The sequence below is a fragment of the Fukomys damarensis genome, unplaced genomic scaffold (genome assembly GCF_012274545.1).
Source record: "Fukomys damarensis isolate Sample0158 unplaced genomic scaffold, DMR_v1.0_HiC HiC_scaffold_17, whole genome shotgun sequence".
Classification (NCBI taxonomy): Eukaryota; Metazoa; Chordata; class Mammalia; order Rodentia; family Bathyergidae; genus Fukomys; species Fukomys damarensis.
This window is the reverse complement of record NW_022900929.1, coordinates 50,048,709-50,061,718: the sequence shown is the minus strand read 5'-3', so window position 1 is coordinate 50,061,718 and position 13,010 is coordinate 50,048,709. Positions and strand designations below refer to the sequence as shown.

The window sequence follows — 13,010 nt, the reverse complement described above, 5'->3', positions numbered from 1 at the left end:
TATATATATATATATATTGCTGAGGGTTTTTTTTTTCTTTTTGGAGATAGGTTCTCACTATGTACTCACTGTGTAGCCAGTCTGACCTCAGACTCACATCAACCCTTCTATCTCAGCCTCATGAGTGCTGAAATCGTAAGTATGTGCCACCTTGTCTGGCTATGTACTACATTTCTTTATCCATTCATCAGTTTGTAGATACTTAGATTATTTCTGTTTCTTGACTATTATGAATAATGCTGGAAAAAAACGTGGAAGTACAGATGTCTCAGCAGCCTGGTATCATTTCCAAAGGATATGAAAAAGCTGGATTTTATGTCACTTCTAGTTTTAATTTTTTGAGAAAGTTCTACACTGCTTTCAATAAATTGCATTCCCATCAACAGTGTGCTAGGATTACCTTAGCTCCACATCCTTTCCAGCCTTGTTATCTTCTGTATTTTAGGTAATACCGTTCTTACTAGGCAAGTAATATCTCATTGCGGTTTGGATTTGCATTTCCCTACTTGAGAACCTTCAGCATTTGTGTGTGTGTGTGTGTGTGTGTGTGTGTGTGTGTGTGTGTGTGTTCCTATTTGCCTTTTGTAAGTCTTTTGAGGAAGTATATTTTTAAATCATTTTTAATCAGGTGGCTTTTTGCTACTGAATTTTTGGAGGTCCTTATTCTGAAAATTAACTCCTTGTCAGATGTCTGGTTTGTAAATATTTTCTCTCATTCTGTAGGTTTTCTTTTTACTCTGATGATTGTTTACTTTGCTCAGCAGAAAATTTTTAGTTTAATGTGAATCCATTCTACTTTTTCTTTTATTTGTGTCTTTGGGGTCTCATTTAAAGATTCCTTGCCCATTTTAATATTCAGAAGCATTTCCCCTGTGTTTTCTTCTAGTAGTTTCATGTCTTACATCTATTAGTCCACTTCGTAACTGATGAGAGATAAGGGTCTAGATTGATTCTTCTTCCACATTAATATTCAGTTGTCCTAGCACCATATACAGTATTATATAATTGCTGTGAATTGAAAAGACCGTCCTTGTCAGATATTTTTATTATATCCATGTGTGCTTGCTGGATAATATAGTTACCGGCTCTGTTGCAGACCATGAGGCTGGTTATTTGACATTCACTTATAGTTATTATGCTTTTGAGGTGGTTCTGGTTCCAAAAACTCTGAATTTAAAGAGAGATTTACCATTCGTATTGAAGTAAATCATCTTTTTTTACCCGTGGTAAACACTAAGCAACTATTTAAGACATTTTATAATTAAAAAGTTACAGAATAATATATGCATAAAGCAATGCACATTTGTGCCTGTCCCTTCTGTCCTATTACCTGATTTTTTACAAGTTAATGGATTATAAATCTTTTGATACCAGGAAAGATTTACATCATAAATTTATTTGACTTATCATAGTGAATCACCCTTTAACTTACTGATGTTGAACCTTAAGATTAGGTCAACTTTGATTGCTGCTAGGTAGTGCTGACATGAATAACTGTATTTCATATGTAAACTTTTCCACTCATTTCCCAGTCAATGTTAAATGTATTTAACGGAATTAGTAGAGCAAAATACTTTTGATACTTGTTACTGAACTGGATTTCAGCCTGTAATTTTAGCAGTATTTTTCTATAATATCCATTTCTATATGTCTATATCCAACTTTTCTAATTTGCTAATGAGAGCAATATGGTGTATTTGAACCTTGTTTGATTTTTTTTAATATGTGAATTTAGATATGTTTGCCATATGATTAAGTCAGTATTTCCTCTATCCTTCCCTCTGCCTTTTCTATTGTTTTGCTGATATTGTGCTAGTATATGTGTTCATATATATGAAGTGTGATCAGAATATTCAATGAATGTTTAAATTTTAAAAATACTATAGTAAAAGACACGTGTTTGTTAATTCCCCTCAAAAGGCCCCCCCAACTTGAGCACACGTATCCCATCATTCTTGACATGTACTGAAGAAATTGTGAAAGTCTGTTTTTATGAGTGACTGTATGAGTTATTGAAATATACTGAATGCTGTGGCAAAGTGCCATACAATGGAGAGCAGGCTCTTGGAAACATACAAGTGTCTTTATCCACCTTCTTTATGAGCACTGGTGCTGTGTGACTTCTGGATCTCCCTCAAATTCAAAATGGTTGTGAAATGCAGACATTTTGAATTGATTGAGGTCACCGAGGTAGCCATATAGCACAAGTGAAAGAACTTATGACAGAGGGCTTCTAGAGCCGCTTCAAAAAATGACTAGAATGGTGGGATAAGTGTGTGTGAAGCAAGGAGTAATATTTTGAGGGGGATTAATGGTAGTGTGTCTTTTACTATAATAATTATAATTTAGATATTCACCATATTTTCCCTACCTCATATTTGTATAAGAGACAGTAAGTGAAGGGACCATTGGTAGACCTGTGTCAGCCTTCCTGGTTCATACCTTATTCTTAAGGATTTTCAAAATATCGCATGTATTGAAGAATAGTACTAGAAACCAATGTAGCATTTAACACTTCTGTCTCAAGTTCCCTTAAGTTTGATTTTATCCTTTTGACATTGTTTTGGATATCAAGAAGCAATAACATATTAGTTAAATGCTAGAGAGCCTGTGTTGAAAAGCAGGACTCGTATATATTGATGGAGGGAACTAGAGGAGACTAAGCAGACACTAAGAAACGTATGATTTATGACCCTTGATTTATACTCAGTGGAAGAAAATAGCTATGAAGAATATTAACATAGCACTTTATAAATAAATGAAATCACACATTGAGAACTACATTGCACAAAAGAGACCATTTTGCATAGAATTCAAGTATGTTGCTATAAAAATGTCACAATTTTATTGTTTAGAGTTTACTACGAAGTGGTAGTTATCAAAGTATTTTACTTATAAAATTTAATTTTTAAAATTTTTAATTTTATTAGTACAGGTTTGCAGTACATAATTATGCATCCATTTTGGGGTGTTGGTACATTAATGTGACATCTTAATTCTTTTTTACTTACAATATTTGAACTTTTCAGCTCAGTGAATTTTTAAATGAGCTAGAAATTCCCTGACTTTTCACTTTCTGTAATCTTACTAGATTTATATAATTCTTTATTTTTCCGAAACCATGTCTTTAAACTGATTTTATAAATAATGTAGCAAATATTTTTATACTTTATATAAATAAATATTTTTCATACTTTATATTTGAAATATTTTCTCTTTAAAATATAATTTAGCAAGTTGAAAATATATAATAACTATGTAATGCTGATCATAAATAAAATGAGAATATAATATATAATGGTTTTAAAGTTGTTGTTTACTTTGGTTTTAATAGCTGCAATGACTTACTTGGAGATGAACAGCTGCATCTTTAGCACCATAGAATGAAAGAAAGGTCCCAGTCCCATATGTTTTGCATTCCATGATGTGTTAGCAAGAAACATACAAACAATGGAAAGGCTCTTGTTCTAAGATGGAACACAATCCATATACCATCTCTGATTAGTGAAGCAAATAAACGAGTCCAAAGAAAGATTCTGTAAATTGAACAAAATAATTTGAAAGAAAACAAGAAAGAACCAGTTAGTTCCTGTGAAAGGTGAGCATTTTTATCACATTAGTATTTAATAAATGGGTTTGATTGCATTTCTGAGTTACCACCATAATTCTTATTAATTATTTTGTTTGAATCAGAAGTACTTCCACTTCATCTCTTGCAAGACGATGCAAAATGGTAAGACTTGGCAGGTTTTTCCTTCCCTTTATTTCTGTAAATTGATACATGAGAAAAGAATAGTAGAATACTTAGAGTCACAATAAATTCTTAACTTTTGGTTATTTTCATACCTGAAAAATATTATAACAGCATAGTTAATATATTCTTCTTAAAATAGTCATGAAAATTTAAAATCTTATACCAACAGTTTTGCTTGTGGGAAGTTTGCTGAAGTAGAGAATGAAGAACTCTTAAAGAGAATCAACAGTGCCTTGATGCCTTACCAGTAATGCCTGTCCCTTTTTTAGTGTCTGATTGCAGCACATCCTCGTTACATTCATTTTGGGGAATAGGTACATGCATATGGCACGTCTTGATTATTTTAAATTCTTCTAATCGCTACTCTTCCCTCTCCCTCGTCCTCCTTCCCCATGTCAAACAAGTCTACCATTATGTTTCCTACCATCTCTCCTTTATTTTTATTTACAGGTTTCTTATATGAGGGAATTTATGGGATATTTAACTTTCTGTTACTGACTTATTTGCCTTAAAATTAAGATAGGAAGTTACATCAGTTTTCCTGCAAATGACATGATTTAGTTCTCTTTAATAGCTGAACACTGTATCCCACTGATTATATAAATCTTATTTTTGTTATTCATTTGTTTATTGATTAGCACCTAAGCTGTGTCCAAAAGTTAGCTATTATGAGTTGTGCTGCTATTAACATGGGTATGCAGGTGTGACTATAGCATGATATCTTTAGCTCTTTGTTTTCTAGTTGTAAAACCATTTTTATTGGTGAACATTGCAGTACATAGTGATTACATGCCTCATGGGGAGTTGGTGCAAGTACATGATGCTTCATAATTCTTTTCAACCCCTTCCTCAACTTTCCATCTCCCATCTCTTGGTCTCCACTTTCTCAAAAGATCTGTATTCCTGTTTCCTATTATATTTTATTTTGCTCCTCAGCTATTTATGCTTTGGTTTTCTCATGTAAGAGAAACCATGCACTATTTAAGCATCTGAGTTTGATTTATTTCACTTAACATTATGGTCTCAAAGTGCATCCATTTTCCTACAGATGACTCGGATTTATACTTGTTCCTGGTAGAGTAATACTCCATTGTGTATAAATGCCACGTCTCCTTCATCCATTCGTTTGTTGATGGACATATAAGCTGCTTCAAGGGATAATCTATTACAGTATCTTTCACTCCTTTGCAAACATACCTGGGAGAGTCAAATAGAATTTCTATTTTATTTTTTGAGGAATCTCTGTACTGATTTTCATAACAGTTACGCTAGCTTACATTCCTACCAACAATGGAGAAGGGTTTCTTTTCCCCCCACATCTTTCCCAACATTTACTGTTTTTGTGTTTTTCATGGTAATTATTCTGATTGTGGTTTTATGTCCCAGCTGGTGTCTTTTTAATTAAAATTCAAAATTAATGTTAACACCATACCTCTCTTAGGAAGCTTCATTAAAATGGCATGATTCCTTTGTACTTAAAATGTATTACCAACATTTAAAACAATATTTTTATTGTTTCTATTCAATAGATTTCCAGTGATTCTTTTAATTAAGAGACAGGCAAAGTTGTTTCTGTACGTCACTCGCTAATGCTACTCATAGCGCATATGCATACATTTGTAGATGGGCTTCGTAATAGGTCACATGCAGTTGAATCCACTTGTAACTCCTCTCCCCTCCTACCTCTGCAGCTGTTTTCCATCATATGGTCCCTTTATCTTTTCTGCATCTAGATCATTTTTTATCTTCATTAAATTTATTGATACATTTTAGGTATACAACACAGTTACAGTCTTCATTGGCATCTTGCACCTATACATGACTTCTCAGGTTCTAATTTTGCGCCATTCCCCAGCCCTCCCCTCAGCTTCTCCATCCTTCCCTGTTTACGAAGACATTGTTTCCATGTTTTTCCTGTTCACAGTATTTCTCCTTTCCCTTTTTACCTTTCTCCTACTCCTCGCACTTCCTCTACTCTTTTAGACTTTTCTTCCTATTATACAATATCAACTATACATTTTAATCCTTATTTACACTTTTACTTTTTCACACCAGAGATAATCAGTAAGGATCCTGCCTAAACTTAAGGTGGTATTTATTATATCTTTTTTAAAAGTCTTGGCTATATGTTCAACAAATAGCATTGAATTACTGTCTTTAAAAAAATTGTGAGGTCAGTACTTAAAGCAAATTTGATTTGTGACATTTAATTTTAGAGTATGTCTGTAAAATATCATATGGTTAGGATCGTAATAAGTTTTAGATGTAAAAATGTGCCCTGCATAGAAAAATGTTAATAAAATTCAAATAATTTATTTTAGAAGTTCATATTTTAATATGCTGATATGTCTTAAGAATCATTTGGCAAGGAAGGTATTATATGTTGATTTCCCTGTCAATAGATTCCCTTTTTCATGGAATATATTATAGAACAGGTGTTGTATGGAACATACTTAGCGGAGTGCTGTGCAGCCATTTGGAAATGTTAACACTTTTAAAAAAATATTGTATTTACTGTTTTCTACCTTAGATTAAAACACGATGATTAACCCTATTGTTTTTTAGGCAATACTTCCTGTAATTCTTAAGTTTTCTTGAAATAACTTCAAAAGTTTTTCAAGTCTGATCATATTTCTCAATGGGTAATTCTCACTTTTCCTTCTGTAGAAGAAATATTGTATATTCTCTGGGTCACTTCTGTCTGTCCATTTTCATCTCTTTTTGTTCCCCTTGATCTTTTTTCCCATATGACCCTATTACGTGAGATACAGTTCTGATGATTTTTTTCTCATTAACATTTCTGCAAACTTCAGTTTTCTGGTCCTAAAATAGTCCTCTTTTACCTCATATTTAGCTAGTAAATTCTTGCTTTTTGTGACTTAGAATTCAGATTGTGACCCACTCCCTAAGCTTTTCCTGCTGTTTATGTAAATAAATATTGAGCCAGTTATTAAATCTCATATACACACATGGATTCATTTTGTCACAATGTTCATGTGTGCAAGGATGCTTTATGTATAAGGGTGAGCTCTCTCTCCATAAATGTGTTTGTGTGTGTGTACATATACATATATATGTATAATATTTAAGGAATATATATATCACATATATTCTTTAAATATTATACATATCTGTATGTATATGTATAATATTTAAGGAATATATATATATCACATATATATTCCTTAAATATTATACATATGTGTGTGTGTGTGTGTATACACATCACATTTTTTGTGAGCTAGGCAAGTTGGTGAATAAACATTTAAAATAGTGGATGGTTTTTGTTGTCTAGGGAACTCCAGAATATTGTGGGTAAGAGCACTTGACCTACACTATACAAACCTTGTAATATTTTGGAAAAAAAAAACTGGCCAGAGTATTAAAAGATAAATAACACCTGTGAAGTAAAAAGATGGAGTGCATAAGCTGAACATCTAAGAAGAGAATAAAAACAAATACAAACCTACATGAAAGAGGGAATTGCCATGGAAATAGGAATATATTGATAAATACGTGGTGGAAGAATTTATGTAGACTCATCAAATACTATGATTTGAGGACTTTAAACCTGAGTCCATGTCTGAATTGAGTATAACTAATAAAGTGTCTTTGTACTTAATACAAAGCATATTATAAGCTGCATCCATTCAGTTTGTTTCTCCTTACCATAGCCATATAGCAATACAATATGAAGGAAGCCTGACTTGAATTTCTACAAAAGAGTAAATTTCCAACAAACTTGAAGTCATTTTCATCTTTTGCTAACACCCATGCCTGCAGAATGCAGTTATGCTTAAAATCGAATACACATTTTCTCCATATTAAAAGTGGTCACACTTTGGAATATTTTTTGCAGTTTACACACTAATGTTGCTCATGGAATTTGTATATCATTTTACTGCTTTCCTTTTCTGTGCAGCACCTAAAGAAATAGTGCCCCATACTGTAAAATTTTTCTATCAGTAGGGGCTTTCTCCCCTGCTTTGTTAGAACTTAGACAAACACACACAAAAAATACAGTTGCTTTATCCTACCAATTTACATGGTTTTGTGTGTAGGTTTACATTTTTTATCTCTATTTTAAAATACTTACAAGGATATTGAAGGTATAGTTTTAAATGTTTATATCTTTCAAATCAATCCTGAAAAACTTTGCTGTAATATTCCTGTGACCAACCTTTCAGGACTCTGCTGTAGGTCTTCACAAGATGTAAGATTCTTATAAATTCTTGTCAAATTTGTGTTATGATTTTATATTGCTGTGGTATTTACATGTGATAATGTACTGCATCTGCTTACAGCATATATAGGTGTCTCTAATCTTAACGTTATGGTAAGAAAACAGTAGGAATAGGTTCACTCAATAAAATTACTATTTAATAAATTGTATTTTCACAATATTTTGGTCAATGACTTATATATATTTGTAAAATAATAGTTTATCTGGACCTATTAGAGACTCACTGAATAAATAAATAATATATTTACTTTGTCCTTTAGAAAAATCCCACATTAGCACTTTGTTTTCACCTATTAAGTAGAAAAAAATTTTATTCAAACTTGTATATCTCAATTTTTACATAGAACTGGTTATGTTCAGTATACTAATATTTTCCTTAGTTCTATAATCTAACAGAATTTGGTAAGAAAAGTTAATGACAGTTTTCCCAACAATTTATACTTGCTGCATTCCAATTTATGACAAAACTAAAATTTTAGGGTTTGATATGGAGCAGTATTTTAAGGCAGCTTTGATTTGTTTTCAGTATTTCTAATGGGACAGTAGAACACAATTTCTAGAATACATGCCATAGGCATTCATTAGTATATATTCATGGCATATATAATTAAGTATATTCATTATATGCATTATGAAAATCATAATATTTAATGCAGTATTATGTGACAATGAACCCTCCTAAAGAGTAAAGAGTCTAATCATAGTCTGTTTTTCTGTGTGTCATTTCATACTCATTTTCCCTCTTCTTTTGACATTTACTTTGTATTTTTTGTAATCCAGATTAATATTTTTTAATGTGGGTCATTCAAGGCCATAGTTTTAATTTAATAAATGAATAGTTATTTATTATCAGTCTGCTAAGTACTGGGCTGGGGACACACCTGTGAACAAAACAGTTCAAGTTCCTGCTTCTTTGACCTTTGATAGCATCAGAAAGAGACAAACAATGAAGTAAACCTATTACAACATTTTCAGAGAGTGGTGAAGGTCGTGGAGAAAGTGAAGAAGGATATAGTGACAGCAGTGACTGGGAATAGACTACTGTGTGGTTGTTAGGAAAGACTTGTCTGGCAGATATTATTGAGCTAAAGCCTGTATGTAAGAAAGAAGCTGCCGTGGGAAAAGCCATAGGAACAGCGTTCCCAGGATCGAGATCAGCAGGGAAAAAGGGCCTAAGTGAGAACGAGGTTGGCATGTTTCAGTAACTAAAAAAGACCTGACTCCCTGGAGTATAGAAAAAGATAGAGTAACATGAAATGAGGGCTGAGAGCTAAGCAGAGGCCAAACTTGATGGATTTGGGAGCTGTAGTAAAGGGTTTAAATTTGACTCTAGCATTAGAATGATTGTAAATGAGTAAAGTACTTATGGTTTATATATTCTAAAGATTACTCTGAGCAAGGAGTAAGAGATAGAAGAGCAATAAAGAAGCAGGTAATTAGCAAACTATGGCAAAGGACCTGTTTAGAGACAATGATGGCTTGGACTGGGAAAGTGTCAGTAGAAAGAGACTGAATTAATATGTAATATGTTTTAATGATATTTACAGTCATGGAAATAAGTGAGAATTATCTTAGAAGGGAGTGGGAACATGGAATCCAAAAGAAGAAAGTGTTTCCATAAGAAGACATGGAAAGAAAATATAAAACATGAAAGTTCTGGATGTTTTTCTTGTCTTTCTTTTTTTTAATTTTTTTTTTCTCATTGAGTTTATTGGTACATTTCAGGTATACAGTACAGTCACATTCATCATTGGGATCTTGTACCTTTCCATGAAAGGTCTTGTTTCTCATTTTTTCCCCATTCCCCTGCCCTCCCTTCACCCCTCCTCCCTTCACTATTTACAAATACTTTATTTCCATTGTTTCATTTTCTCATTTTCTTTTCCTTTTTGATGTTTTTCTTCATTGCTTGTACCTTAGCAGTATACCTGTCGTTCTGTCTTGACTGAAAACTTTAGCAACGCTTTTACTCTGCCATTGTATTTACTTTTTGAATCTTTGTTTCCAAAAACAAACAAAAAAAAATGATAGCAAAGAAAAAAAGAAAGTGGCAAATTGGACCCAAGAATATAACCAAATATTTTTGGTTCAAAGTAACTGGGCATTTGAGAGGAAAGAAACATGATGGTAGTTATGATATACAAAGAGATGGGGAACAGCCAGGTTTTATCTAAGGAGTGAAGCTGACAAATGTTTTGTAAAAAGATGTTTGAATATGGGACATATGCTGAAATGGAGATAACAAAGAACACCATGAAGAGGTTTAGAAAAAAAAAAGAGGTAGGGAATTAGGTGAGGTTCAGGAACATAGAGACTTTGAGGTGAAAGTGTACTTTTGATGATTGAAAAATCTTAGATTTCTGATAACATATAGAGGAATGGTGGCCTCTTATGAGAAGATGGGCAGATAAGTGTTCTAGTCCAGGTTATTTTAATGACATGATGCTACAGTTCTTGTCTAGTCCTTGATATTATTTGGTGGTCTTTGATAGGGGCAAGAATAAAGATAGTGAGATACTAGAGAGTTGTGGTAGCTAACGGGAGGGAGATGAGTTGGCCGAAATGAACTAAGGGCTACTCAAGGACTTATTCACAGGGAGCAGGTTAATGAGTAGAGGCAGCAAGCCAGACTGCATGGATTGAAGATAGGAAACCAAAAACTCAGAGATCCATTTTGAAGGAAAGGCCAGAGGGTGGCAGAGAGCCAATTATCTGTCTTCACATAGATCAGAGGCCAGTGAGTGACCAGGAGTCCAAGAATCTGTCTTCAAGGGGATTAGAAGTTGGTGGGTCTGTCCAAATAGTCAGTGGTTTTGAGCTTGTAAATAATCATGTTTTTCTATGGCAGTGTGTAGATGCATCTGACGGGATAGCTGTCTGTTGTGTCTCAAGTAATATCTGACCTCTGGTTCCTTCAGTTATGACAAGCCTCACTCGTAATAATTCAGAATAAAAGAGGTAAAAGATACAGGCTTATACAAAAGAATAATTGGAGCTACAGAGGTATGGGAACCATTTATAATATTCTGAGGCATATATTTTTAAAAGTTAAAATTAAAGTGGGTAAGTCAACTAAATTCAGTTCACAGTGTCACAGAAACACAATCACGTGTTCACAGCTGCAGTCAAACTGGTATCTAATAGATGTACCATATATATTCATGCCTCGACTTTAGCCCTAAGAACTCTTAAAATATTCTGGTATTTTTTCATTAGTAATTATTTATTTCTCATTAGTGAATAATATAAAGATTCAGTTATCTATCTGTATAAAATGTCTCTTTTAACAAATGAGGTGAAGAATTTTGAACAACATCTATTCTTACCTTCAGCCAGAAAGCCACCTTTTTTTAACCTAATATATTGTGATATGCTGTCTATTTAAATAAGATATTTTGTTGTCTAAGTATCATCTTAGAATTACTTTAATGCCCAAAAAGAATGTTGAACACCAAAATATATTAGTAATGAGTCTGTAATTTCTTTCTTGATAAAATATTGCCAATTATTTGTCAGCATAATAAAAGGAAAACTCAGAGCTAACATCATAATAGTAATTACTGAAAGCTTTCTTCTGTAATAAGGAAGAAGATAATGATTTCTTTTTTCACCACTGCTATATATTATATTGGTAGTTCTAGCCAAAATTGTGGAACAAAAAAACAAAAAGATGGCTTAATTGGAATCAGTAAAATTCTATCTGTAGATAAATTGATGGTATAAATAGAAAACTCCAAAGAATCCACAAGAAAGCTACTAAAACTAGTAAACAAATTCAGCAAACTTGTATGGAATAAGAAAAAAAATGTTTCTATATACTAGCAATCATCTATCTGAAAAGGAAGTTACAAAGCAATTCCTTTCAAGTGACATCTAAAATAATACAATACCTTGAATAAAGAGGTGAAAAATAAGTTCTAATGAAATGAAAGTCACCCCATTTCCTGGGCAGAAAGACTGAATATTATTAAAGTGTCAGTATTACTAAAAGCGATCTATAGATTCATTTTAATTCCTACAAAAATATTAAAGCTTTTTTTCCCCAGAAGTGGAAGACCTGATCCTTAAATTCATATGGAATTACAAAGATCTCTGAATATAAACAGTATTGAAAAAGAAGAAAAACAGAACTGGGGACTAACATTTTCTGATTTCAGAACTTGCTATAGTGCTACACTAATCAACACAGACTCTTGCTTGCATAAACATAGGCATATAGGATAGTAGAATATTATTGGAGTCCAGAAATAAACTATGTATTGATAACAAATTAATTTTTTGCAAGAGTACCAGCTCTCTTCAGTGGGAAGAGACCACTTTCTTCAATAAATAGTGCTGGGAAAACAATTTCTATATGCATAAGAATATTATCAGAACCCTGCTGCATATTATGGTACAATAATTAACCCAGCAGTGCTAGGTGTAGTGTCAGGCTTCTGCAGTTTCTGCTGCTCAATAGAATGAGGCAGGGAGATCACCCAAGAGTATGAGACCAGCCTGTGCAACTTAATAAGAACCCCTCCAACCCACCAATAAAAGTTAACTCAGAAGGACCTACATAAAAATAAAAGCAATCTAAATCTAAGAGTGAAAACCATAAAACTCTAGCAAAAAAAAAAAAATACAGGTAGTTCTTTGTGTCCTTGGATTTGGAAAATAACTTTGAAATATTGCAAAAAGCAGGAACAACAAAAGGGAAAAACAATAAACTGGATCTCGTCAAAATTGTAAAATTTCTGTGCACTGAAAAAAATTATCAAAGAAGTAAGATAACTGCAAAACAGAGGGAAAATCTTACAAATCAACCGTAGAAATTTTTTGTTTGTTTTTTGTACCAGGGATCAAACTCGGATCCTTGTGCTTGGGAGGCAGGTGGCGGAACCACTGAGCTAAATCCCCAGCCCCCATAAGAATTTAATATCCAAACTAAAAATAGAAATTGCAGTTGATCCAGCTATTCCTCTTCTAGGTGTCACTGTATCTTACAGTAATACATTCATACCCATGTTTGCA

General features: G+C 33.0%; 1 protein-coding gene across 8 annotated transcripts in view; it reads left to right on the top strand.

The window, feature by feature from the left end:
* Nucleotides 1–13,010, top strand: part of Nova1 (NOVA alternative splicing regulator 1) — a 143,570-nt gene that overhangs the window by 88,539 nt on the left and 42,021 nt on the right. The window contains exon 1 of one of the 8 annotated variants that reach the window (XM_033765107.1): nucleotides 3,529–3,598. The exons of the other annotated variants lie outside the window; for them this stretch is intronic. The gene's annotated coding sequence lies outside the window, so the exon portion shown is untranslated. Of the gene's footprint in view, nucleotides 1–3,528; nucleotides 3,599–13,010 lie in introns of those variants that run through there. 8 annotated transcript variants of the gene reach the window in all.